The sequence below is a fragment of the Paroedura picta genome, chromosome 4, assembly GCF_049243985.1.
Source record: "Paroedura picta isolate Pp20150507F chromosome 4, Ppicta_v3.0, whole genome shotgun sequence".
In the NCBI taxonomy this organism is placed as follows: Eukaryota; Metazoa; Chordata; class Lepidosauria; order Squamata; family Gekkonidae; genus Paroedura; species Paroedura picta.
In genome coordinates, this window is record NC_135372.1 from 56,008,155 (window position 1) to 56,033,593 (window position 25,439).

The window sequence follows — 25,439 nt, forward strand, 5'->3', positions numbered from 1 at the left end:
AAATCAGGTTCTTTAGTTTTCTAGTACCACATGCACAAAAAATATTATTAGAAATCAAAATTTCACAATTATATCTTTCATTGGCCATTCAGAATTATAATATATGTCCGTAATTAAAAATATAATAATGAAATACATATTTAATCCTCAGTGGGGAAACAGTTTGAAGGAGAGGCTATATATTTGTACAGCCTTTTTTATCCCTTTATTATGGTAAATAATCTTCAGTGCTATATCTGTACCAGTCATTACTAGAAATTCATCCATGGCTGCGACTTAAGGACAGGCATTAAGTATTCTGTGTGAATTGCTTTTAATGCATTTCATTTAAAATGAGGTAAGAATGAATCATAGTCAAAACACTGTTGTTCAAAAATAAGTTGATTTCTTTTTCTGGCCTTTAGAATTCTAATTTTGCAGGCCCATTCCATATGTAGGCCAGGCTAATTAGCCATCTCAAGTTAAACACTCACACTAAAAGAAACTATTTAGACCTGGATTTCCTCCTCCTTCCTGGTGGGCACAGTAATCACTTTGCAGATATCTTTTATGATAAAGAACTTTCAAATGCATTCCAAGTTGTCCATATGGGAAAACATTCCTTTGGCAGTAATCTGATCCTGGGGATTTTGCCAATGAGCAGTAAGAAAAGCCTCCTTGAAAATTCAAGCCTTTGGGACATTATATATGGTAAGATTTATTCTAGTGTTTTATAAAATTGTTTCACTATGTAATTTGAAATATTGTTGTAATAACTAGTGGACAGGGTTCATCCTGTGTTTATATTTTATTTTTATAGAAATAATTGAAGACTATTGAAATGAATCTTGGGTTTAAAGTAGTTGGAGTTTTCATTGTACATTTAATGAGTGATTGTAAAACTATTAATTATTAATAACGTAATAATTATCTTGTAGATTTTGCCACTGATTAAGAAATAATTAAAAATGGGATATTGAAATATTGTGCATATCTTGGAACCCGTTTTGGTTATTTTTGAGACTTTCAGCATAAAAGATACGATGCAAATATTTGTCAAAATATAATTAATATAATTAATATTTTATTTTAATCAGAATTGAACAACATATTGACATTCTTATATGTTCTTATATGCCACTTTTCTCTGCCCACAGGAGTCTCAAAGCGGCTTACAATCCCATTAGAAGTCCATACTCCTAACCACTACACCGAACTGGTTCTGTTAAAAGAAAATAAAAGAAAAATTAGGTTAGCCCAAAAGTCGAAGTTTTCTTCCTTTTGGATCTGTGATTCGACTGGCCCTGTTTTGCACCTTGGGAAGCTAAGGCTGGGCAGGTAACCCCTAAAAGAATGTGTTTTAATCAACTACTAATGTGAAATAAAGATACTGAGACCCACTAATGGTTTCAGCAAGTCTATGACAAAGAAACCTTGAGTTAAAGGGAAATCTCCGGAATAACATAATTCAAAAAGGGATTTTCTAAAGCAGCTACAGTATTTGCATTTTTACCTGAATAGGTGTTTGGATGTGGTGAAGCCACTACGCTAAAATGGGCTTGACCATCTAGTGAGCATGCATGGGGAAATAGCAGGGGTAGATAACTTAATCAGGGAAGCAATGAGAAGAATAGCTCCAGGTGTTCACTGAGGGTTATCTGATAATATTAGCAAACTGCCGGAGTTCAAAGATTCTTTTTTGAGGCATTCCGGGGTGAGGAAAGGTAAATGATCATGCAATTAGTTAGGCTACTCTGTGACAGCCAAGATCCTTTGGAAAGCTATGGCAGCCCATGACAGCAAGTTTGTTTTGTTTCTGGAGGACGAACATGATTGCGCAAGCTCCCTGCCCAGCCATGCGTTGCTAAGGTGTGCCAGAAGTATTAGAACAATGGGAAGTTTGCAGGCAAACTTCCCCTTGTGCACAGGGAGTGGTCTTTGGGTGCTAACAGCTGAATCTATCTATAAAGTAGGTGTGGTTGAGAGTCAGTGACTGGCACAGGGTTGCCATACTAGCTTCTGTGGTAGAGTGGAAATTTGAGCCGTGGGTCTCCCTAAACCTGGTCTAACACTCTGACTACTACACTGCTGACTTCTGCGAAATATTACTATGTTAAGATGAATTATTACAATTGTGTATTGAAATCGTACCGTATACTCACCCTTATGTGAGAGAGCCAGTTTGGTGTAGTGGTTAGGAGTGCGGACTTCTAATCTGGCATGCCAGGTTCGATTCTGCGCTCCCCCAAATGCAACAGCTGGGTGACCTTGGGCTCGCCACGGCCACTGATAAAACTGTTCTGACTGGGCAGTGATATCAGTGCTCTCTCAGCCTCACCCACCCCACAGGGTGTCTGTTGTGGGGAGAGGAATGGGAAGGCGACTATAAGCTGCTTTGAGCCTCCTTCGGGTAGGGAAAAGCGGCATATAAGAAGCAACTCTTCTTCTTCTTCTTCTTCTTCTTCTTCTTCTTCTTCTTCTTCTTCTTCTTCTTCTTCTTCTTCATGTATGAGAGATTTCTGGAGCAGTATACATGCTGAATTATAATTTCTTTTAAGAAGAGAACAAAAGTTCATTTCCAGCATTATATTTCTCTGTAAGGAAACCATATCAATCCAAATAATTGAGTTAACTGCTACTGCTTAATGTTATCAAAATAAAGAATTATTGTTGATATAGTAGTCTATATCACAGTGTTGTTTAAGTATTCTAACCAGGAATACTATGACTAATGCTGTCAGAGTAACATTTTCCCCCAAAAAAGATCACTGTGTTTTTAGATTTTGAAAGTTACAGAAGCAAACAAATTAAGCAAAAACTCAGTTTTCACTAATGTCATCCTAGGTTATCATTACACTTCATCTTGGAAATGTTAGGGTAATGTGGCTCTTCTATTTATGGGAGACATCCTTCAACATTCTTTCCCCCCCCCTCACATGGGCTGGAAAATGTCACCGGTCGGTCAAGGACTGGTTCTGAAGAAGAATGTGGAATGCACACAGCCCCATTCATTCCTAGACAGGTTCTCTAGTGTTTATTCCGAAACTGCGCGTTCCCAGCAAGCCACTTCTTGGGCTTTTAATCCTTCAGTAGTCCTTTACATAACCTTTTTTTCATGTTCTGTTTTTCATGTTCATGTTTGACACTCAGTGTCAAAGTTCAAGGAGCATTAATTTGGCTACCCTTTTTGAAAATACTTCATGTGAAATACATCATACTGAAAATATGTTTTTTAAGAAAACATTTTTGGTTGGTCCCAATGAAAGGTATTACTCAACTATTGGTTTAAAAAATTTTCTGCAGGTGAGCACAGCTCCCTGCAACCTTCTTCTTGGACTAAATTAGCTCGTTGGTTTTTCACTGTAAAATATTCACATTTTTCAGAAGATATAACATCTCATTTTTAATGTGACTTTCTTTTAATGAACGTTGGCAGTCTGCTTGACAACAGACCCATAGAACAGGAATGCAGTGCAATAAAAACATCATGCAGAACATTCTAAATACTTTGTTCGTTATCTTTCTCCAGTTATGCACGCATTCTGACATACTTGAGTATCTCTTCCAATTAATTTGATTTTGTAAAGGAGTTGTAAATTGATACCTCCTTTTTATGGACATAACAAAATCCAACAGAATTAAAATTTATTTCTTGGAGAAAGGATATCCATGTGATATTGTTGCCAAGAATAAACAAAGACTGCTGTGTTTCTTTCCTTTTTCATATTGTATAGTAATATGCAGTCCACTAGGTGCCTCTTGTCTGCTTTTTCCCTTTCATGTCAAACTGAGGGGGGGGGGAATCCATCTCTAAGAAAGTAAACTATTTGCATCTATTCACATCTTAATAAAATTTATTTTCAGGTAGAATGCACTATCCTCCCCATACACATAGGCCTTTTATGCACGGCAGCAGCTACTGCGCGCTGCCACCGTGCCGTTCCCCGTGTATGCACGGGGGCGGGGCATGCTGGGCTGCCCCAGTGTAGTGCGCACGTGCGCTGAACGCCGGGGCCAGGAGGTAAGCCGGAGTGGTGTGGGGGGAGGTTTGAACAGCCTGGGGGGGAGTGGGGGGGCCAGGCCCCCTCCGCATGCCCAGAATGGAGCAGGGGGTTGCCCCTGCCGCAGGGGCATGCAGTGTCCCTGCAGGGACACCATAGGGTCAGGGCTGGGCAGGCTGACAGGCCTGGCGCTGGCAATTATGCACAGCGCTGGCCCGCCGCAGCCCCAGCTTACCCAGGAAGCTACAGAAGATCTCACGTTTGCTTAATGTGGGCCTTCCGTAGCACTGGCCAGCAGCAGCGAGCATTATCTGTGATTTTTCCCTAAGCGCTGCTGCTGCCAACGCAGGCATTATGGCCCGTGCATAAGGGGCCATACTGGGGACTATTCCTCTGAGATAACGTTAATTGGATATTATTTACCAGGCCATCTGATTTGTATATTAGCCTTCTATTAAATAAACTAAATACAATGCTTCCGGAACCTTGAGCTACCTCCCAGTGTTTTGATTTTTTAACACCCCCTCTTGGGGAACTTAAATGTCTCTCTCACAGCTTTCCTCTTCCAACAAATAATTTATTGCCATTAGGGGATTAAGTCAGGTCCATTATGACAGTGCCATTCTCCCAAGCAGACTTACCCATTCTAAATCCATGTAACTCTGTTAACGATGAAGAGATTAAGGCATGTCACACCTTTTTAAATCCCTGAAACTCTGCTTACAATGGGGAGATTAGGTCATGTCTGTTATGACAGTGTCCTCCGCCCAAGCAGAGTTATACCTCCTAAACTAGTGTTACACACCATTCTATGTAGCCCTGTTTACTCTGCCCGGTAAATAACAGTGATATTATTTTACTTCAGTTCATAGTAACAGTTTAATGTCAGGCACTCCCCCTTCCATGTTATTGTGTGTGCTTGCGAATTACTGAAGTGTTATCATAAGAGTAGAGCCAAACTCAACATTGTGATAAACCCACTGTCACCACCACTGAACACAGTAGTCTGAGTCTAATTCCCTCCTTTCCCCCTGGAATATCTATTACTGCAACTTATATGTGTTCTGATGTAGCAACATATTGTACTGTATTTCTTTGCTCCACTTCACTGGATGGTATCGACAGCTTGCTTTCTGTTAGCCTACTGTGTTGTGTAGTTTTGGTTGGTCTTAATCAAGAGTGCTTTGGTATATGTACACTTTTTATCAGCAATTTTTGGGACTTTGCTCTTGTTGAAAATAAAAAGAAGTAAAGTAAAATATTATTGGGAAGCACTTGATACGTGAAAGCTAAGTCATCTAGTAAAAACACTTTCATCTGCTTTGAAACTTTTTGATCTTTCCTCATCTGTTATTCTTGAAACAGAGAAGACTTGAAAGCTTGCTAAACTTCTTAAATTCAGTTTCACATATGAATATGTGAGGAGCTGATGTTGACACATCCTGTTTTCTTATTCTTAGATCAATAGTTGCCAAAAGAAGTGGAACTATATGCTAGTTGGAAATACAGAATTTTCTGTTCTGAGTCTCATCACTGAACTTCATCAGTGCTCCTATTAAAAAAATGACAAACTTAGTAAGTTTTATGTATATCTTTTTATTAATAAAAAGTTTTGAAATCCATGCTCCTTGAAACCTAATGAAATTATCAAATGCCCTTCCCTATGGCTCATGTTTATTTAGCAAGAATATACCTTTGTATATCTGGGTAAGGAAATGACACAGTTCCTATGGGTTAGAAATTTATTGCTCTTTGGAGGTTGTTAAACTATAATAAAACCGGATATGACATATTGAAAGCAAAGCAATGTAAGTGTGCTTTACAATGTAGCCCTCAATAGTGTTATACCCTTCTGAGCCCATTAAATTCTACTGATTTAGAATGATGATGTTACTCTCTTTAGGATTGCACTTCCAGTAATCTGTTTGATCTTTTCCAGGGACAAGGATTATCTGAATGCATACATTATCATTCTTGTTTATTTTGGCTTGGTCCTATTGATCTGCTATCTCAGTTTCTTGATTTATGAGTTAAGTCCTGCCTATTGTATTACACGTCTGTTAATATTTGAGTGAGACAGCTAAAGACACTCATGCTACCTCTAATGTGTGCATGTCTGTGGGTTAATATTATCTTCCAATTTGCCTCGTCTCTCTGTGTGTCTATATGTGTTTGTGAAGTGCTATCAAGTCACTCCTCATTTATTGCAACCCTATGAATGAATGAATGTCCTCCAAAATGTTTTTTAATAACAGTTTTGCTCAGATCTTGCAAACTGTAGCTTCCTTCATAGAGTCAATCCATCTCATGTTGGGTCTTCCTCTTTTCCTGCTGCCTTCATTTTTCCTAGAATTGTTGTCTTTTGCAGTGAGTCTTGCTTTCTCATAATGTGACCAAATTATGATTGTCTCAAGTCCAGGCTTTCTCAACCAGGGTTTCATGAAATCCTGGGGTTTTGTGACAACCCTGGGAGGTTTCCTTAATGGGTGGGAGCTAATCAATTTTGTAATGTTTAAAAACATTTATCATGTGATATGTAGAAAATACAACCCCCCCCTCAAATGGCCAATGATGAGCCTGGAGGAGGTTGTAAAAGGAGGGGTACTGGGTGGGCATGTATACAGCTATGCTTTCCAACTCTATTCATCATGATTGTGCCACTTCTGGGGTATCTTAGAACCTGAAGAATGTTTCAGGGGGTTCTCAATGGTAAAAAAGTTGAGAAAGGCTGGTTTAGTTTTTTAGCTTCTCGGGAGAGTTGCTTAATTTGATCCGGAACCCACTTATTTGTCAACTTTCTTCCTGTCAGCTTTCCTCTTTGTCCTACTTTTATACCCATACACAGTAACGAGAAATCTTATGGCATGAATTAATTTGATCTTGGTGGCCTGCAACGCAGTCTTACTCTTAAGGATTTTTTCTAGCTCCCTTGTGGGTGCCCTTCCCACACTTAATCCCCTTTTGATTTCTTGGGTACAGATTCCCCTTTAGTTGAAGATGGAACCAAGGAATAAAAAAATCATTAACAATTTCAGTTTCCTCATTTCCTCATTGTCATCCTTAAAGTTGTGTCTTGATGTTCAGCTGTAATTGTGCTTTGGCACTTTTTGCTTTAATGTCCAGTAGTAATCATTTTAAGTCTACACTGTTTTCTGTCAGTAATGTGTTCCTTCCTGGAAGAAATCTGCCAGCCTTTCATCTCTTTTGTATAGTGCTATGTATGGGGACAAAATAGTGATAATGCAACGACTATACAAATCAGGGATTGCAAAGTCAACCAGTTACAGACTAGAACTGCTAGGATTTATGGTCACATCAAAGGGCTTCGTTAAAGGCCAATTAGGGCTCTTGGCAGGCCAACTAAAGTGTATGTAAGTTTGTGGTTTTCCCTTGTTTGTTGTTCGGTATTGTTGGTGTTTGCTAGTTGTTTCTGAAGAACTACTGCATCTGTATTCAGCAAACCTGCAGACATAACATATAGTTCTCTTTGTCTCTGGTTATGAGCCACTAACATGTTGCATTTAGACTTTTGAATCTGTTTCTGTCACTTTTTGTTTCTCATCTATCTTTAGCTATTTTAAGAGTTTCATCAGTCATCTATAGAGGTTTTTGGTTTTTCTGTTTTTTCCTTCTTTGGATATGGAATAGTCATTGTGCTTTCTTCCTTGATAATATCTCTGGTTTCAACCCAATGTTCCCCTGGTGCACGTTTATTTGAATTTACTAATGGAAATCTGTTCTTTATGTGGTCATTAAATTCTTCATGAATGTTGCTTAAATTGTATTTTGGCACTATGAATGTTTTGGTGTTTTCTTCAGCTTTATTCTAATTTTTGATATTAATTATTGTAAAAATGATTTCACAGACACTATAGCCTTTTAACCATTGAATCAAATGAATTCTATCTAATTCATTCATGTCATTTATAGTTTTCCTTTCCCATCATGACATAAGGCAGATTACACTGAATAGGATAGGATGTCCAGTAAACATTGCAATAGGATTTGGATTGTAAAAATCTGAAATGAAACAGGTAATTGAAACAGAGCTGCAACACAGCATAAACATTACATGATCCATTAATTGATATAGCAATGACATTGTAGGATCATAATTGTAGCAAAAAATAGTGCATACTATACACAGTGATATAGTCCACAGTCCCTATTCTTTTACTGAAGCATCTTTCTGAACTATTAATTACAATATATTGAGTGCCAAGAGGGGAAAAGGGGGATAGGTTGGGGTTTTGGCTTGGGTTACTTTAAATCAATATATTTTATTCAGACTGATGATGAAAACTGTCTTGAACCAGCTGGCCAGGAGTGGTGGTGAATAAATGGAATTAATGAATAAAAATAAATAGGTGTGCAAAACAGACTTTCTGAGTAACTTAGTTTTGCATACCTCCTAAGCTGGATATACAAATGCCTACTAGAGATGGGCACAGAAGAAGAAAAAGTGAAGAACTGCATGATCAAATGGATGCAGAATTTTGGTCATGTAATCCAATATGAAGAATGGGAACAAGCATGGTCCAAAACTTTCAAGCTAACCAAATCACAACAAGTAAGAGAGGGCTGTTACAAAATGTTTTACAGGTGGTATATAACACGAAAAAATACAAGGAAAATCTCTAAAAAAACAGACGGTACATGTTGGAAATACAAAAAAGCTATTGGATCCTACTATCACATGTGGTAGGGGAGGAATGCGGGGGAGGAGTTTGTGTATGAGTGTATCTGAGAGAGGGGGAGGGGAGGACTAAGGAGCCCTTGAGCAGGTATGTGAGAGTTTGGCTGTCACTGATTTATTATGTATAGCCTTTTCTATATAAAACCAAGAGCCTCTTGTGGCGCAGAGTGGTAAGGCAGCCGACGGAAAGCTTTGCCCATGAGGCTGGGAGTTCAATCCCAGCAGCCGGCTCAAGGTTGACTCAGCCTTCCATCCTTCCGAGGTCGGTAAAATGAGTACCCAGCTTGCTGGGGAGTAAACGGTAATGACTGGGGAAGGCACTGGCAAACCACCCCGTATTGAGTCTGCCAAGAAAACGCTAGAGGGCGTCACCCCAAGGGTCAGACATGACCCGATGCTTGCACAGGGGATACCTTTACCTTTTACCTTATATAAAACCAAAGAACATATGTTGAGGAGACTCTCACACAGTGTGTGTTCTTTTCAAAAAAACTACGAAGTCTTGAGATATATCGACAGCATGGGAAGTCAGAATGCAAAATAATCTCTTGGAAAAAATAAGGCCCAAGAGTGTAGTTTTAAGGAATAAAGAGTTAACGTACCACGTATGACAGAGAGAGTAGAGTGCAAAATTCTTTTTTTTAATACATATTTTTATTTTCATAAAGATAAAAACGTAGAAACAGAACAGATAATATAAGTTGTTAATACAAAGAAAGATAGATTATACAAAATTCTGACCCTTTAGAACTATATGGGAGTTTCTGGACATTCTTGGTCAGTCGAGTGAGGTTTACAATGGAAGACTGGTTTGAGAAGTGTGACATTTTTAATCTACTCCCTCCCTTATATACCAGTCAATTTAAAGCAAGGAACAAAGATTTAAGGAGTGGCATATTCATTGCTTCTTCTTTGGAACTAGCCTTTTGATCATTTGCTCTCTGCTAATGCTTGTCACATGACTACCCTTACTAATTTTTTTAAAACCATGTTTGTTCAGCCACTTCCCCCTATCTTTTAGTGATTATTTAGCTTTAAATGATTATCTTGCCAGATTACTGGGAGATTTGCTGATGCTGACATTCCTGTGATGTTCTCAAGCTTGGCACATTTTTTTATACAGGATTGGAATAGCAAATCCCATGCCCCACTGCCACTGTAGCATTAAGTATAAATCAAATCATATGCATGTAGCCAGAGCAGAATTTTGATAGCAAAAAGGGAGTTACAGGAAAATATACCCATCCTTGTGTAAAATACAGTATTTCTTTCATCCCCAGTGCCAGTTTATTTAAGATCATTCTTTAGATAAAGATAATGTGAGACACATAATAAACACACGTAATAAAAAGACTGATATGGTTTCTTTTTGGTATATTCTTTTCCTTTAAGTTGTAATGTAAAGAACTATCTGAAGGTAAAAGAATATGCAAGTGGTTCAACTAGTAAGCAAATGCAACTGGTAAGTGGTTCAACTAGTAAGCATGAGAGCAGACAATATGTTATACAGAAAAATATTCTAGAAAAAGCTTCCAAGAGTGATTAATAGTTTATAATTTCCCCCTTTTCTAGAACACAATTCCTTCTCTGATTGCCAATAAACAATTCATTTCTTCAGTCCTTAACTTTTGCGATTGCAGTGTTGCAAAATCGAATATTTGGAAAGTAGGAAACTCTGCAATTTTAAAATTCCCATCCACTTGGAATGCATCTTCAAATTATATTCAGACAAAACAAAATGAACAGACTGAAGTCAAAGTGGCATAATTGAAATATTCCTTGCCAAACTGTAGTGACATGTGAACAGCTAGTAGATTGCCTTCAGGCTAAAACTAATCTATATAATGGTTGTAAATATCATTAGAATGTACAAATCCAGAGTTTCAGTTACAGGATGTATAATGTTTGTGATTTATAATATTTTGCACACTCTACACAATTCACAAAAGTGAATTGTTCAAACGGAATTATGAAGGAATAAGAACAGTATAGAAGAATGCTTTTATCAGGGAATTGTAGGCTACTGTGAAGTTTATTGTCTATATCATCTTGCTCTTGGTGCATTGTCTTCTATCTTTCTAATCAGCTTTCTACATTGTTTATGTATAGGCATTTTTTTGTTTGCATTGTTCTCTAATTTTGTTACCCTAGTCCTACTGCATTTGATATTTTGTGCTGCCCGGTTGCATCTTTTAAAACATTCAGTAATCTGCCTTAATTATCAGTGAGAAAGTTGGGCTATAAGAGAAAATATATGTATTTTAGCTGTTTGGCCAAAGAAAAGCTCCAGCCCTGGTGGGTGGGGAAGCAACAACATTTTAAAGGTTAGAAATCTTCAGTCAATTAATTGACTGGCTACATCAATTCAGTGTATGATTGTCAACCTTGCCTGAACTATGTGGTTGGATCCAGACTAAATTTTCAGCTAGAGGCTGAAAGCTACTTCCATCCATGGATAAGAACTTTCATGCTTCTCCCATTTCTACTGCAGCCTCTTGATATTCCTAAAATGCTACTAATGGGGCACAGAGGACACCCAAGAATGACACTGGAGCAAATAAGGGATTTGCAGAAAGGAGGAATTAGTGAAAATTATACAGTCTTCTGCTACCATCTCCACAACAGACATCCTGCAAGGTAAGTGAAGCTGAGAGAACTCTGAGAGAAACTGTGACTGGCCAAAGGTTACCCAGCTGGCTGCATGTGGAGGAATGAGGAATCGAACCTGGTTCTCCAGATTAGAGTCTGCTGCTCTTGAACACTACTAATATCAATGGTCCAATAAGGTACCCATCCTCTAGAGTAGCGATCCCCAACCTGTGGGCCGTGGACCACATGTGGTCCTTCGACTAATTGGAGGTGGGCCCCGAAGGATGCCTTCTTCCCCCCCCCCCCCCGGCCCTTTACTTCATCCCCCCAGCCCTTTACAATGCACTTCATTGTTGTGGCATGTCTGTATCTTATTTTGAAGGGATGTTTAAACATTACCATAGTGATCAGAGAGCGCTAGGGCAGTGGTTGAGAGTAGAAGAGTAAACTGCCCCCCCCCCCACCGGGCCTCAGTAAAAGGCGTTGAATGGTCCCCGGCGTTGAGTGGTCCCTGGTGATAAAAAGGTTGAGGACCACTGCTCTAGAGTATCAAATGGACTACTGTGTACTTCTTTGTTTTAAACAAGGATAAAGCAGTTTACCTGATATGTCTTGAAACTGTCTCAGTATTAAAGGTGTACAATATTAAAAGACACTTTGAATCCTGTCACAAGAGCTACTCAATATGTAAAGGAGAGGTGTGAATGAATAAGATATACTCTCTTTAAAAATCTGTTTTTGCAGTAATATAGTTTTAGAATGTATATTGAAGAGAACCTGTCTACTGTGAGGGCCAGCTATCATGTTGCTAAATGTACTGCCGAGAGTGGTAGATCATTCTCTGATGGTTAATCTGTTTAAAAGTGTATGCTAAAAGTAACTGAAGAAATCTGCCCTGGTTAGGTATTTTGAGTTAGTTGTGTCACTTTTTCTGCATCTACAATAACCAGGCATGTTGAAGAACTATGAGACGAGCTGCATATGTCACTGGTTGTCAAGGCAAAAAGTTTTGATTTTTCCCCCTTTGGCATTAGATGAGAGCAATGACATATTATAGACACTGCTCAACTACTGATTTTTATCAGGGCGATAGATTTCAACTTCAGAATTACAGAAGAGTTGTGTGCTCTGCAGCGTTTGAAAGGCACCACAACTGTAGAAAACATATTCTTAAAGGTGTGTAAATCAGTAGAAAATCTTGGTCTGAATTATGATAAATTAAAAATCATCACAACTGGTGGTACAAGAAATATGGTGGGAAGCAAAGTATGTAGGTGCAAAAATCAATGATGAGATATTGAAATTAAATGGCATACTTCCCATACAATTTCACTAGATCATCCATCAGCAAGCCTTGTGTAGTAAGAGTCTTCAGTGGGAAAGCATGTTGCGTATTGTTGTATCCACCATTAATTACATCAGGCATCATGGCCTTGCTCATCATCAGTTTCAAAAAAATTTCTCAGAGATACATGCAGAATATGGGGATGTATTGTACCATGCAGAAGTCAGGCGGCTTAGCAGAGGCAAAGTCCTCAAACTTTTTAAAATCTTAATCATGACATTGATGCCTTTCTTAAGGAGAAAGGAAAAGGTCAAGAAGCACTTTTTGACCCTGAATGGATTTTTGATTTGGCTTTCTTAACAGATGTCTTCCTGGCAAATAGAGGGGAAGAAATGGAGATAGTGACAGGTTTTATTTTCCTGGGCTCCAAGATCACTGCAGATGGGGACTACAGCAAAGAAATTAAAAGATGCTTGCTCCTGGGGAGGAAAGCTATGACAAATCTAGACAGCATCTTAAAAAGCAGAGACATCACCCTGCCAACAAAAGTGCATCTAGTCAAGGCTATGGTATTCCCAGTTGCAATGTATGGCTGTGAAAGTTGGACCATAAGGAAGGCCGAGCATTAAAGAATTGAGGCTTTTGAACTCTGGTGCTGGAGAAGACTCTTGCGAGTCCCTTGGACAGCAAGGCAAACAACCGGTCAGTCCTAGAGGAGATCAGCCCTGACTGCTCCTTAGAAGGCTAGATCCTAAAGATGAAACTCAAATACTTTGGCCACTTCATGAGAAGGAAGGACTCCCTGGAGTAGAGCCTAATTCTGGGAGCGATCAAGGGCAAAAGAAGAAGGGGATGACAGAGAATGAGGTGGCTGGATGGAGTCACTGAAGCAGTGGGTGTGAACTTAAATAGACTCCGGGGAATGCTAGAGGACAGGAAGGCCTTGAGGATCATTGTCTATGGGGTTGCGATGGGTCGGACACCACTTTGCACCTAACAACAACAACAACAGATGTCACTGAGCATGTGAATACATTGAATCTAAGATTGCAGGGGAAAGGAAAGCTTGTGTGTGACATGTATACTGAATTGAAAGCCTTTGAAACAAAACTAAACATTTTTGTGAAGCAAGTTAGTGAAGGTAACTTTTCAAACTTCTCATGCTGCAATGGACTAAAATTTGAGAAAGATAGAAATTTACAATTCAATGTTGAAAGATACATCAAAGCACTGAGCCTTTTGTAGGTGGAATTTCAGAACAGATTAACTGATTTCCATAAGCTTGGAAAGGAAATGGGAATGTTTCAGAATCTATTTGAAGTTGCACCAGAAGATGCAAGTAACTTTTTTCAGATGGAAGTATTGATCTGCAAACCAGTGAGCATCTCAGAGACATTTACAAAGAAATTAGCCTGTTAGATTTCTATTCTGATGTACCTGATATATTTATCAACCTAAAGAAATTTGCTGTGTGTTCACAGTGTTTGGCACCACATACATCTGTGAACAAACCTTTTCCAAGATGAAAATTGTGAAATTGAAGTTTAGGTCAAGGCTTACAGATGAACATTTACATGACATTTTAAGTGTGTCTGTAACAAACCTTGACTTGAATATCAATGTCTTGGCTAACAGAAAACAGCCACAAAATCACACTGGCTAGGTAAGCATGTCAGAATCAGAGACCAGTAGCACCTTTAAGACCAACAAATATTTATTCAGGGTGTGAGCTTTCAAGTGCAAGCACTCTGACGAAGAGTACTTGCACTCAAAAGCTCACGCCCTGAATAAATCTTTGTTGGTCTTAAAGGTGCTACTGAACTCTGATTCTATTGTGCTACTTCAGACCAGCACTGCTACCCATTTGAATCTAGGTAAGCACGTGTAGCTAAATAAAATGATCCCACAGTGAAATATTGTTCCAAAATGGATTGCATTAAAGTTAACATTTCTTCATTTAATTTTATATTTACTTTATATTTCTTTCCTTTTCTCACAATACTTGTGGCACTCAATGAAATTAAGGAGCAATAGGCTTAGAACAGATAAAAGGAAGCACTTCTTCACCCAAACGGTAATTAACACATAACATTCACTGGTGCAGGAAGTGGTGGTGGCTACAATCATAGACAGCTTCAAGAGAAGATTAGATAAACATATGGAGCAGAGGTCCATCAGTGGATATTAGTCACAAGGTATAGATGGAACAGTATGTCTGGGGCAATGATGCTCTATATTATTGGTACTTGAGGGCAACAGTGTGAGGGCTTCTGGAGTTCTGGTTCTGCTGGTAGACCTCTTGATGACACCTGGGTTTTGGCCACTGTGACATAGAGTGTTGGATTGGATGGGCCTTTGGTCTGATCCAACATGGCTTCTCTTATGTTCTTATGTACCTCTGACATTCCCCTCCCAGTTGTCTGTGGAGCAAATTAACATTCTGACCCCATCTACTCCTTCCAGGGGAATATGACACCCAGCATTTGATAAAGGTTAATGGATATTATTAGTCATTTAACCTTCCTGCCTTTGCTGGTGGAAAGCTTTTACTTAGTTCAAATTAGGGAACTTGCCCCATGTGGGAAAGTGAACCCAGAGTGCATGCCTCACATATCTCAATACCTAGATTATGTTTTACAATAGCCACCCATCTTGCCCTCCCTGACAAGTAGACAAATGGTTGTTTCTCTGCAAAAATCCATCTGTGTTCTCTGACTTGGTGCATTTTATGACTCTCTTCCCTGGGAAAATAAGTATCTGCCAGGATCCCAGGAACTCTCTGATGTGCTTCAAAGTAACTTACACCTCAAAATAACAACACTGCTTTCTTTGGCAATATATGAAAGGCTTTTCAAAGTCTTTCCAGGGGAAAGCAACTAAGAAATTCTGGTATTATCTAGTGAAAATAAAAAGCAAACTCTGTGTCATGCAGGACTTGATTCCTAGAGTTGAAAGGTGTGGGTTGGGATATACCTGGAGATTTGAGGGTGGGTATAGGGAAGGGGAGAACTTAGAAGGGTATAATGCCACAGTCTACCTTACAAAGCTGCCATTTTCTCCAAGGGAACTGATCTCTGTTGTCTGGATATTAGTTGTGATTTCTGGAGATCTCAAGGCCTGGAGACTAGCAACCATACTGGTTAAATAGTTAAATAGTTTAGAATGAGATAGCTCCTGGTTGTATCTGCTACCACTTAAGAAAGCTGTCAGCAGTTATCTTGAGTAGTTTTAGCTGTTGTACATGGCACAGAGAGCTCAAGCACAAGGCTTTTTTTAGCAGATCATACTGCACTGTGGATTTTCTTAAATTTATTTATCATATGGCATGTGTTTAATACAGCCAGGAGATCCAAAGGTTGTCTGGCTGCCAGGCAAGAGACATTTGGAGGTGCCTGCCCTTGCATCATGACCCTGGTTTTTCTTGAATGTCATCCTTCCAAGTGCTAGCCGGGGCTGGCCCTGCTTAGCTTCTGAGATCTGACAGGATCAGTCTTGCCTGGGCTCTCCAGGTCAGGAGTAGTTATGTGTGCAATGCATAAATGAAACCCAAGATGATTGATTCAACATATGAAAACAGACAGATAAAATTATGAGTCATGTCCTGACGTTACTCAAACATTAAAATGTATCCCTTTATACCTGTTAAAATAGGGCCCATTTATGGTATCAAGAGCTGAAACATGTCACTGTCTTACTCTCTGTTATGATTCAACATGATCAAAAAGGAATATGTTCTTCCTCTGTACTAGTTAATTAGTTACAGTATTAATATTTTTGTTCTGATATACATATCCATAGCAGCCAAATACTCTTCTAGACTAGCAATCCCCAACCTGTGGGCCGTGGACCACATGTGGTTCTTCAACTAATTGGAGGTGGGCCCCGAAGGATGCCTTCTTCCCCCCCCCCGGCCCTTTACTTCACCCCCCAGCCCTTTACAACACACTTCATTGTTGTGGCGTGTCTGTATCTTATTTTGAAGGGATGTTTAAACATTACCATAGCGATCAGAGATCGTTAGGGCAGTGGTTGAGAGTAGAGGAGTAAACTGCCCCCCCACCGGGCCTCAGTAAAAGGCGTTGAGTGGTCCCCGGCGTTGAGTGGTCCCCAGAGATAAAAAGGTTGGGGACCACTGTTATTTATCAGCCACCCATCCCTCAGGACATTTCACAACATGTCAACAATAAAACCATACATTAAACATTCAGCACTTAAAATTCACATTAAAACCAGTCAAAATTCGCTGCCTTCTTTCCAGTAATTTCATAAATTATACCAAGTTTATATAGTACAGCTTTCTCACTGAAACTCATGGCGGATTACATATTGTAAATCAGTGTGATCAATAAAAGTAAATATCTGATATACAGTATAATAGAACTAGGATTACAACAATCAGAACTGAAACAAAGACTATTAGACATTATGTATTTAATAGCATATACTCCAGAATTACTATATTGCCTCTAGTTTGGAAGTATCTGCCAATATGTCAAATTCTGCATATTAATCCAGACTTGTGGGATGGGTGCTGGTTCACTCAGACAAGAATCAAATCTAAGAAAAATCTAAGAAATAAAAATCCATTGGGATGACAATTTAATCAGGCCATTCATGATACTGTGGAATAAGGCTCCTCTCAACCTCCAGGCATTTATGTGCTTCCATGGCATAGAATAGCATCGCATTTGGGTGGAGAGCCCTGCTTAAGGCAGTTGTCTCAGAACAATCTATTTCAAATCATCCGCAGGAGTCACTGAAAATTGCAAGGAGGGGATAGAGCTTCAGAGAAAAACCAGAGTTTTCACCTATGTTAACTGAACAAATATCTTTAGTTCGCACTTATGACTGCCGTCCAAGGAGAAGAGCCAGAGCAGAGTGATTTTATTCTCAAGAGGTCATACATTTCCCTGACACTTCTGAGGGTTTCAGGAGGGTGTGGAGCAATGGTATTCGCTCTTGTTTTTAAAGCAAGAATCTCTCCATTATGCAGAGATTGCAAATTTCTCAGACTCCTAACATTTTTATCCTGGGAAAGCAATATTTGGTTCAAGTAAGGCGTGCTTTGCAATATAAAATGTGAAAACAAGAAAAGGAGTGTTGAGGTTTCAAATTTATTATATCAATGCTGGTGATTGATATATTTGCTGAGTCCCAGGCATACTATTTTGTGTACTTTATTATTAGCCATCTCTGTGTAGAAAGTCATTCTCCTTATGGTAAGATCTACCTCGTGGGATGTAAGACAAAGCAAAAGGATTTGCAAGGAGATGGGACTGTGGTTCTCTGTTGTCTTCCTGCCTAAGGAAAAGCTTTTTGTTTGTTTTTTAAAGAGGAATTCATTTACATGGGAAGTTGAAACTATGCACTAAACCCAACCAGACCCATATCTTTCAAACCATATTGGAAGAGATGGGCCATAAGGTGCATTGCTCAGGTGATTTTTCACTTAAGTGATTACCTGCTTGTAGCTTTTTAATTACAAGTTCAAAAGTTTATGTTGTTCCTTAGAAATCTTCAAAGTGTGAATGACTTTCCTTGAAGTTGAAAGTAGTTGGAAAATGCAGTTTGCAGTCATTCCAAAAATGATACTGTATTATCAGCATTCAGTGCTGGTGTACCTTCCTTCAGGCAACATGTTCAGTTTTCCTTGACATAAACCAGAGCCATATAATGCTTAGGAATTTGGCACTGCAGTAGCTAGTGAAAGGGGATTGGCAAGAACAAGACTGCAGTTGTGTTTTGACATCAAATAGTGATTACCCATGCACTCTTAAGACTACTTTTATTTTAGTGCCTCATTTCAGGGTCAAAAAGTCAAATGCTTCTTGATGTTTTAAGCATACCCTGAGCCTCATCCATAACCCGGTTAAGTCAGAGTATTTGGGTTATTTGGATTAGTTCCACAAGATCAGAAGGCATTTCTGTAGTACTTCTCCTTGGTTTCATTTCATTCGTTTTCTTTGACTGAACAACTTAGGAACTTGATATCTGAATTCCACTTTTAGCTGATTCTTTCACAAAACCTTTCAAAGATTCATTAGGTGCAATGAGGATGTACAGGGGGTAGAAAAATGCAATCGGTTTTCATAGAGTTTAGGCCATCATTGCCTTTGGCATATATCCTTTCTTTCACCTCTTACTGGCTGTACTCAGATCAGTTTGGCAAGTATTTTGGCATTACAAAACTATTTACATATGGCTATGGAAGGCGTATACCAGCCATGGACCATGATGTCCCTTAATAGACAAAAAGAAAATCAATCTCTCAAAGGCTGCAATCCTAATACCTGAAAGTTCCATTGAATAGGATCAGATTTACTTCAAGTAAATTTGTATTGGATCCGGTTGCAAATCTACTTCTTCTAAACAATATTGCTCAGTAAGCTTAGTTACCTTCCTGGCTTGTTTCAACATAATGAATCATACAAGTTTCAAGAATCCAAGCTTCAGGAGTTCTTTCTAAGCACTGAGTAAACATCTTAAGTTTGTGTGTTCCTGCTGTTCTGTGAAAAACCCCTTTTGGCCCAACCTTCAAATTCCTGAAGGCAAAAGCTAATACAGCTTGCTTTATTCATGGGTTTCAACATAATTAAGGGTTTAATCAGGAAGACAGGATTATTTCAGAAATGTGGAGTGCCTGTTAAGAATCCAGGAAGAAATTGTTTGGGGAACATTGCAAGAGTTCAAAAGATGACAAGGAAGCTCTCCCATCTTAGTATGGCTCTTTTTGTTGATGTGAACATGGTGAGTGATAGCAGGAGAAATGAAGGCTGCTCTTATGCTGGCTCTTTTTTACTGTGTTTACTCATTCCATGGACATTGCACCCAGCCTTCTGTGCATTTTGCGTTCCACTCCCAGCTCTCCAATGTGCTCACTTGTGCAGATATTTTTGGCTTCAAATGAGATTGCATTGTAATCCTTGCAGGTGCAGATTGGCTTAGTGTCTCAATATGGCCTCACTTTCTGCAAAGGAGCATTCAGTGACATGTGCAATGACGTTGCTAGTGACAGAGCTTGTGCAGTTCCTCTGTGCTTTTTGCATTTATCTGGCTTGCCCCACTGCTCCTGCTTTCCCTGCAGTGTGAACACTTCTCTATTAATATCCCACCTTTCTCTTGAAATATAAACACTCAGTACACTCGCCATTACATAGTCTGCAACTGCCATTTTAAAAAATCTACTTCTTTTAAAGTCGAAATATGCTAGCACAACAAAATATTATTAAAGCTTAACAATGGAATCCTAAACAGGTACACTTTTCTAAGTCCATTGACTTCAACAGATTTAGAAAGGTATAATTTAGTAGGTAATATGCAGGTAAATATCTTCTCAAAGCATCTATGAACAATCTTCACACTAATGATTTTATTTTTACAAAAATCATTCCTGGGCTATATTGATTTTTAAAATTTATTTATTTGATTTTTTTACCCACTGCTCCCAGCAAGCTGGCGTGTGGTAGGTTACAGAATTAAAAACCCCACAGTAAAGTATAAACAATCCCTACATTAAAGCCCCATTCTTCCTTAAATGACACCACTAACTCCCCCTCCCCAATCTGTTCCAAATCCCCACCCCAACTGGCGCCTCAGGGAGTTAAGATTTAATACGGGAAAGGCCTGATGTTCTGGCCAATCTGAGGACAGGCTCCTAATCTTAACTGTCACCCAGCCTCAACCAAATAGCTCCATCTTGCAGGCTCTGCGGAACTGTACAAGCTCCATAAGGGGAAATCAAAAACCAGAGGGGCCATGGTCTGTTGTGTATCAAATGGATGCAACATTACTATAATGTTCCTGTTTTCTGGAAAGGCACTGTGAGATGTTCATAATCTAATTAATATTCTGCATATGGCTGATTGTAGAATACAGCCCCAGTGTGGATGTTCACAAACTTTCCATGAACTAAAACTTAAAAACTGCATTGAAAATCTGTTCCTATGATCTGCTGTGTAGAGCACAGGATCAAGCACAAAACTCACAGGGCCTTTAGCCTTTTGGTCTAGGTGGACAACCCTATGAAAATGGCTCCACCTTGTGCACTGAAGCAACTTTTCAGAGAGGGAAATCCTTTATACAAACCAGCATTGCCTACAGAAATTCAGGTCATATTGGGGATCAAAACAAAGTGGGGGTGTCATCAGCTCTTTGTATTCCACACCAGCTCAGTGGCTTAGATCCATACCTGCACAATACTACATAAGCTACAGGAGTTCAGTCAGAGGGATGGGTTTTCTTTACCTTGTAAGTCTACCCTTGATGTGATATGCATTCGTCTTTCTCCCAAGACTACTGTGATATCCTATTTGGTCCAGCTTGCAGAGACTACTGAGCCAACAGTCTGAGATAGCTGCTGTGGTGCAGGCATTTATTTCCATGACAGCAGCTATATTTATCTCAATAAAATAAAGTGTGAGATAATTTAAATTCCTTAGAAGGAGCATTAACCATATGAGTAGATAAATGACATGTGTATGTCATGTAGGGTTGCCAAATGGCATGGAGGAAAATGTCCTGTTCTTTTAATGGAAGTTTAAGAGGATGTTAGTTACTTTTTTAAGCCATAAAAAGCTTCACCCGCCCATTTTCACAGCCAGTTTACTAAAGGGACAGGACATTTTTCTCTAGGCAATCCAGCAGTCCCAATGTTATATGTTTACAGAAATCACATACCATTTATATATAATGCACATTAAGCACAGAAATCATAAGTAACAGTACACTTTAGAAGAATGTGGTAAAATGGCTCATTATGTAAACTTTTGAAGAATACTCTATTAACTTTAAAATGGTTTTAATGTCTGGTGATTTAGGGGAATGCAGAGTTGTAGATACATGCTGATGAGTTAATGTTCCAGTTTATGGCTTTTAACCTTCAGAGAATTCATTATTAGTTTCATAACTATTCCAACCACACCTGGGTGACTCAGAAAACAATGAAGTTATATATGTTCACTGGCACAGGTGGAGCAGTGAAAACATCTAGCAGTTGAAAACTATCTGTACTCCTTTCGAGTTAAAATTGGTTTGGGCTGTTGTTTTTTAAAAGAAATTATAGACAACACAGTGAAGAAGAAGATGATGTGAGGGAGATTTAGGGGTCGTGGGGTATGCCGAACTCAGGCTACCCGTCCAAGGGTCCTATGAGACACAGAGAGCCAATAAAACACACCAGAGCCAAACGTCTATAAAAAGGTGTATTAAAAGGTATTCTAAAGCCACAGCAAGCCAGAGTAATGATACAAAGAGATTGTGTGACAGAGATTAAAGGAAAGAACCCTAACTAAATTTCGCCTCCCCCTACAGCTCGGACACAAGTGTAGTTCAGGCAGGTCTAAATACTTTTCCCAAGTGTATCCTGGCAGAGCCCTTGAGGATGGATGTCAGGACTTACAATGAAATTTTCTTCATTTATAACTAGCAAATATTATGATGTGCCAGAGCTGGTTTTGATGAGCCAGAGCTGGGGCTATTGAGAAGATCTTGTGAAGCAACTCTAACCAGCTGGCCACAATAGCACTCAGGTGTGAAGAGGCCAAACAATCTTGATGTTATTGCAAATCCAGCCAGGGACATCTTGAAGATATACGCCACCTTCCTTAACCCATGCTGTGTTTGTGTGGGTGACGAATACCAGTCTGTCCACACAGATGACAGTTCTTGAGATATAATCACACACATCCAATATGTTACACAAGGGATTAAACTATGCTAGTGATGAGCGAATTATTTTTCCTAGAGTGGAAAGATAGCCCTGCTAAATAAAATATGGCAGGTATTTTCTTCAGAGAAGGTATTTCCCTAAGCAAAAGGAAGATGGAGTTAGTTGCTGTTAGCCATTTTTGCTCAAGTTACAAGGGGCTAAGAACTGGAACTTAGGAACTGAGGTAATAAACTGCTTCTAACTACTTACAGCTCCAAAAGAAATAGTCTTCCCTAAGTTAACATCCTTGTAGAAGGTATGCAGTTTTCTTTAAACCTGCAATCTCTGTAGTGGCCTCCACCTTGTGGAATGGCCTGTCTTAAGAGGTTAGAAAGGCCCCCCTTCTTCTGGCATGCCACAAGCTATGTAAAACAGAATTGTTCAAGAGGGCATTGCTATGAAGGAAATGAAGGGCTACAGCAGAATGGGAAGAGGGGACTGTGAAAAATACCACTGTGTACTGAAGGTATCATATATTGCTGTATGTATTATCTTGCTCTCACTGCAGTGTATTTCTAATTTTGTAATGACATTTTCTGCACTGGTTAACAAGTCATGTTTAATATTTACAGATTTCTGAAATGAACCCAGAAGTGACACAATAATGTGCTAGGATTCAACAGATAACTGCATTAAAACCATAGTGTTTCCACTGCATCCTAGAGCAGGATGGTATCTCTTCTTGGTTCAACCCAGAAATGGTGCCATGCAGCCAGTATGATGATGCCTTCCCTAGGTGCCTGCCTCCTTCACTCTCCAGTGGGATGCCCTATGTGATATTGAATACTGTCAGAAAACAATTAAGTCTGGCTCAATATATTCTTTGCTGAACACATTATCACAGAGCTATGACCCCTCCCATTTGCTGGAGTCTATAGAGAGCCAGCTTGGTGTAGTGGTTAGGAGTGCAGACTTCTAATCTGTCGAGCTGGATACGATTCTGCACTCCCCCACAGGCAGCCAGTTGGGTGATCTTGGGTTCGCCACAGCACTGATAAAGCAGTTTTGACCGAGTAGTAATATCAGGGCTCTCTCAGCCAAACCTACCTCACAGAATGTCTGTTGTGGGGAGAGGAAAGGGAAGGTGAGCCACTGTAAGCCACTGTAAGCCACTTTGAGACTCCTTCGGGTAGAGAAAAGCACATAAGAACCAACTCTTCTTCTTCTTTCCAGCAAAAGAGCACTACAATGCTACGGGTAAATGTGTGTATTTGTGTGGGATTTTCTCCTGAACAGAATCCAAGCCTGGACAAACAAGCCATGTCTAACACCCTAAAGAGAATATACACATGCATTACACTTAGTGGGGGCAATGAACATAAAGTGGCAGATAAGTTTACTGAAAACTATAATTCTGCTCATCCTTATAGAGAATGACTGGCTTACTAAGCATGTGGGAATTCTTTCTTAGTCATAATGAGTCAGCACAAAAGAGACCTAGAGCATGCTAAGTTTCTCTGGCAGATGTGCAAGAGTCCCTCAACAGATGTTGATACTGAAAATTTAAAAAATGGAAACCTATGAATTATAAACATGGAATAGCACTATCCAAAGTAGGTGGTGTTTTAAAAATTTTTTAAACATCTAATAATATTTACTTTGAGACTGCAGAAAGTTAAGGAGGTTTACATTTGAGAAAGCTAACAGTTTTATATTATTGTAAAAAATATTAGTTTGCATTAATTGCAAAGGTTTAAAATGTTGGTTTTGGATATTCCAGTGTAGACATAATTAACTTATCTTTGTATCTGTTACCTGTCCCTTGTTTTTTAAACAAATAAAAGCTTTATTCTACTAGTATAACACTAGAGAGTATACAGGTTATACAGTTAAATGGAAGAAATACTGACAAAAGATATGAAATGTCAAAAAAATTGTAACCTTACTTGGCATCTGCTGTCCTCTTCAATCTGGAGTAAGCAGAAAGGTGTATGTGTAAGATGGATATTGCCATTGCATTCCCATTGTTTCACTCCCCCTCAGATGTACACACATAGAAGAAGAGCTTCTATTCAACTGTCTCCCTCATGTGTATTGTAAAGTACCAGACAATCTGTGTCCTGACTTTGGTAGGTCTTCATAATTTAGAAACCAAGACATAGAATCTGGAGACTACAGGGGTTCAGTGTTTTCACTCTGAGTTGTGAAAAACATGTATGGCCAAGATGAGCCAGAAGTCCCATCTGTCTAAAAACAACCACCACCACAATGTCCATCTCCATATACATGCCAGCCCTTTCTAGAATGAAAGGTCTTGTCTTGCTCTCTATTAGGGATGGGCACAAACCAGGAAAATAAGTTCAGTTTGTGAACCATGGACCATCACAATTTTTTTGCCACCTCACAAACTAAGGCAATAGAATGTCCTGCATTGTTCTAGAGCAGGGATTCCCAACTAGGAGTCTAGGGACTCCCATGGGTCCTCAGAAATTCCAAAGGGGGTCCGCGGTTTCCCCCTACTGCCTTATTGGACTTATCCACAAGCTAGGGAACTGGTCACTTCCATTGCTCCCCTTGCCCCTCTCCTAAGCCTGTGTAAGTGAATTATCTCATGGTTTCTGTGCCTGGGAAGATGCAGAACCTCCAAGCCTATTCCTATCTTAAACCGCCTCCTGTTTCTCCCCTCCCCTCCCCTCCCCTCTGACTTGTCTGTTAACATGAGTGGTGATGTCACTTCCAGTGACATGTCACTTCCGGAGGGAGGGGCAGGAAGGCCTGGCCAGCCAATATCATTTCCAAGGGTTTCCAAAGCCTGAAAAAAATTTTCAGGGACTTCTCCACAGTCAAAAGTGAAAAAGGCTGTTCTAAAGATACCACATTCAAAGGGGATCTCCAACTGACTCTCTTCTATTTGCCTATCAAGGTTGGTGAGGATTGGATTTACAGGGTCCAAGCTACAGCCCCCCAAACAGGTGCCCCCTGGAAAGTGCTTTCTAGAGAAATTACCATAAATCCAATCCTCACCAAACTTGGAGGGCAGATAGAGGAAAGTCAGCCAGCCATCCCTGTGAGCATGGTGCCTCTAGCTTGCACAGCGTCCATTCTGTACACTCTTGAACCTCTTGAACCTGTGCCTGTCAAAATGACCAAGGTTCAGGAGTGTATAGAACGCATCCTGTGGAAGCTAGAGACAATGTCACAGCAGACCTCTCTCAGATGCTCCTCCATATGTCCTCTAAGAGG

General features: G+C 39.5%; 1 protein-coding gene across 1 annotated transcript in view; it reads left to right on the forward strand.

The window, feature by feature from the left end:
- SLC44A3 (solute carrier family 44 member 3) overlaps positions 1-25,439 on the forward strand; it is a 133,616-nt gene that overhangs the window by 22,515 nt on the left and 85,662 nt on the right. Inside the window, exon 2 of the mRNA XM_077332951.1 lies at positions 11,168-11,313. The gene's annotated coding sequence lies outside the window, so the exon portion shown is untranslated. The remainder of the gene's footprint in view (positions 1-11,167; positions 11,314-25,439) is intronic.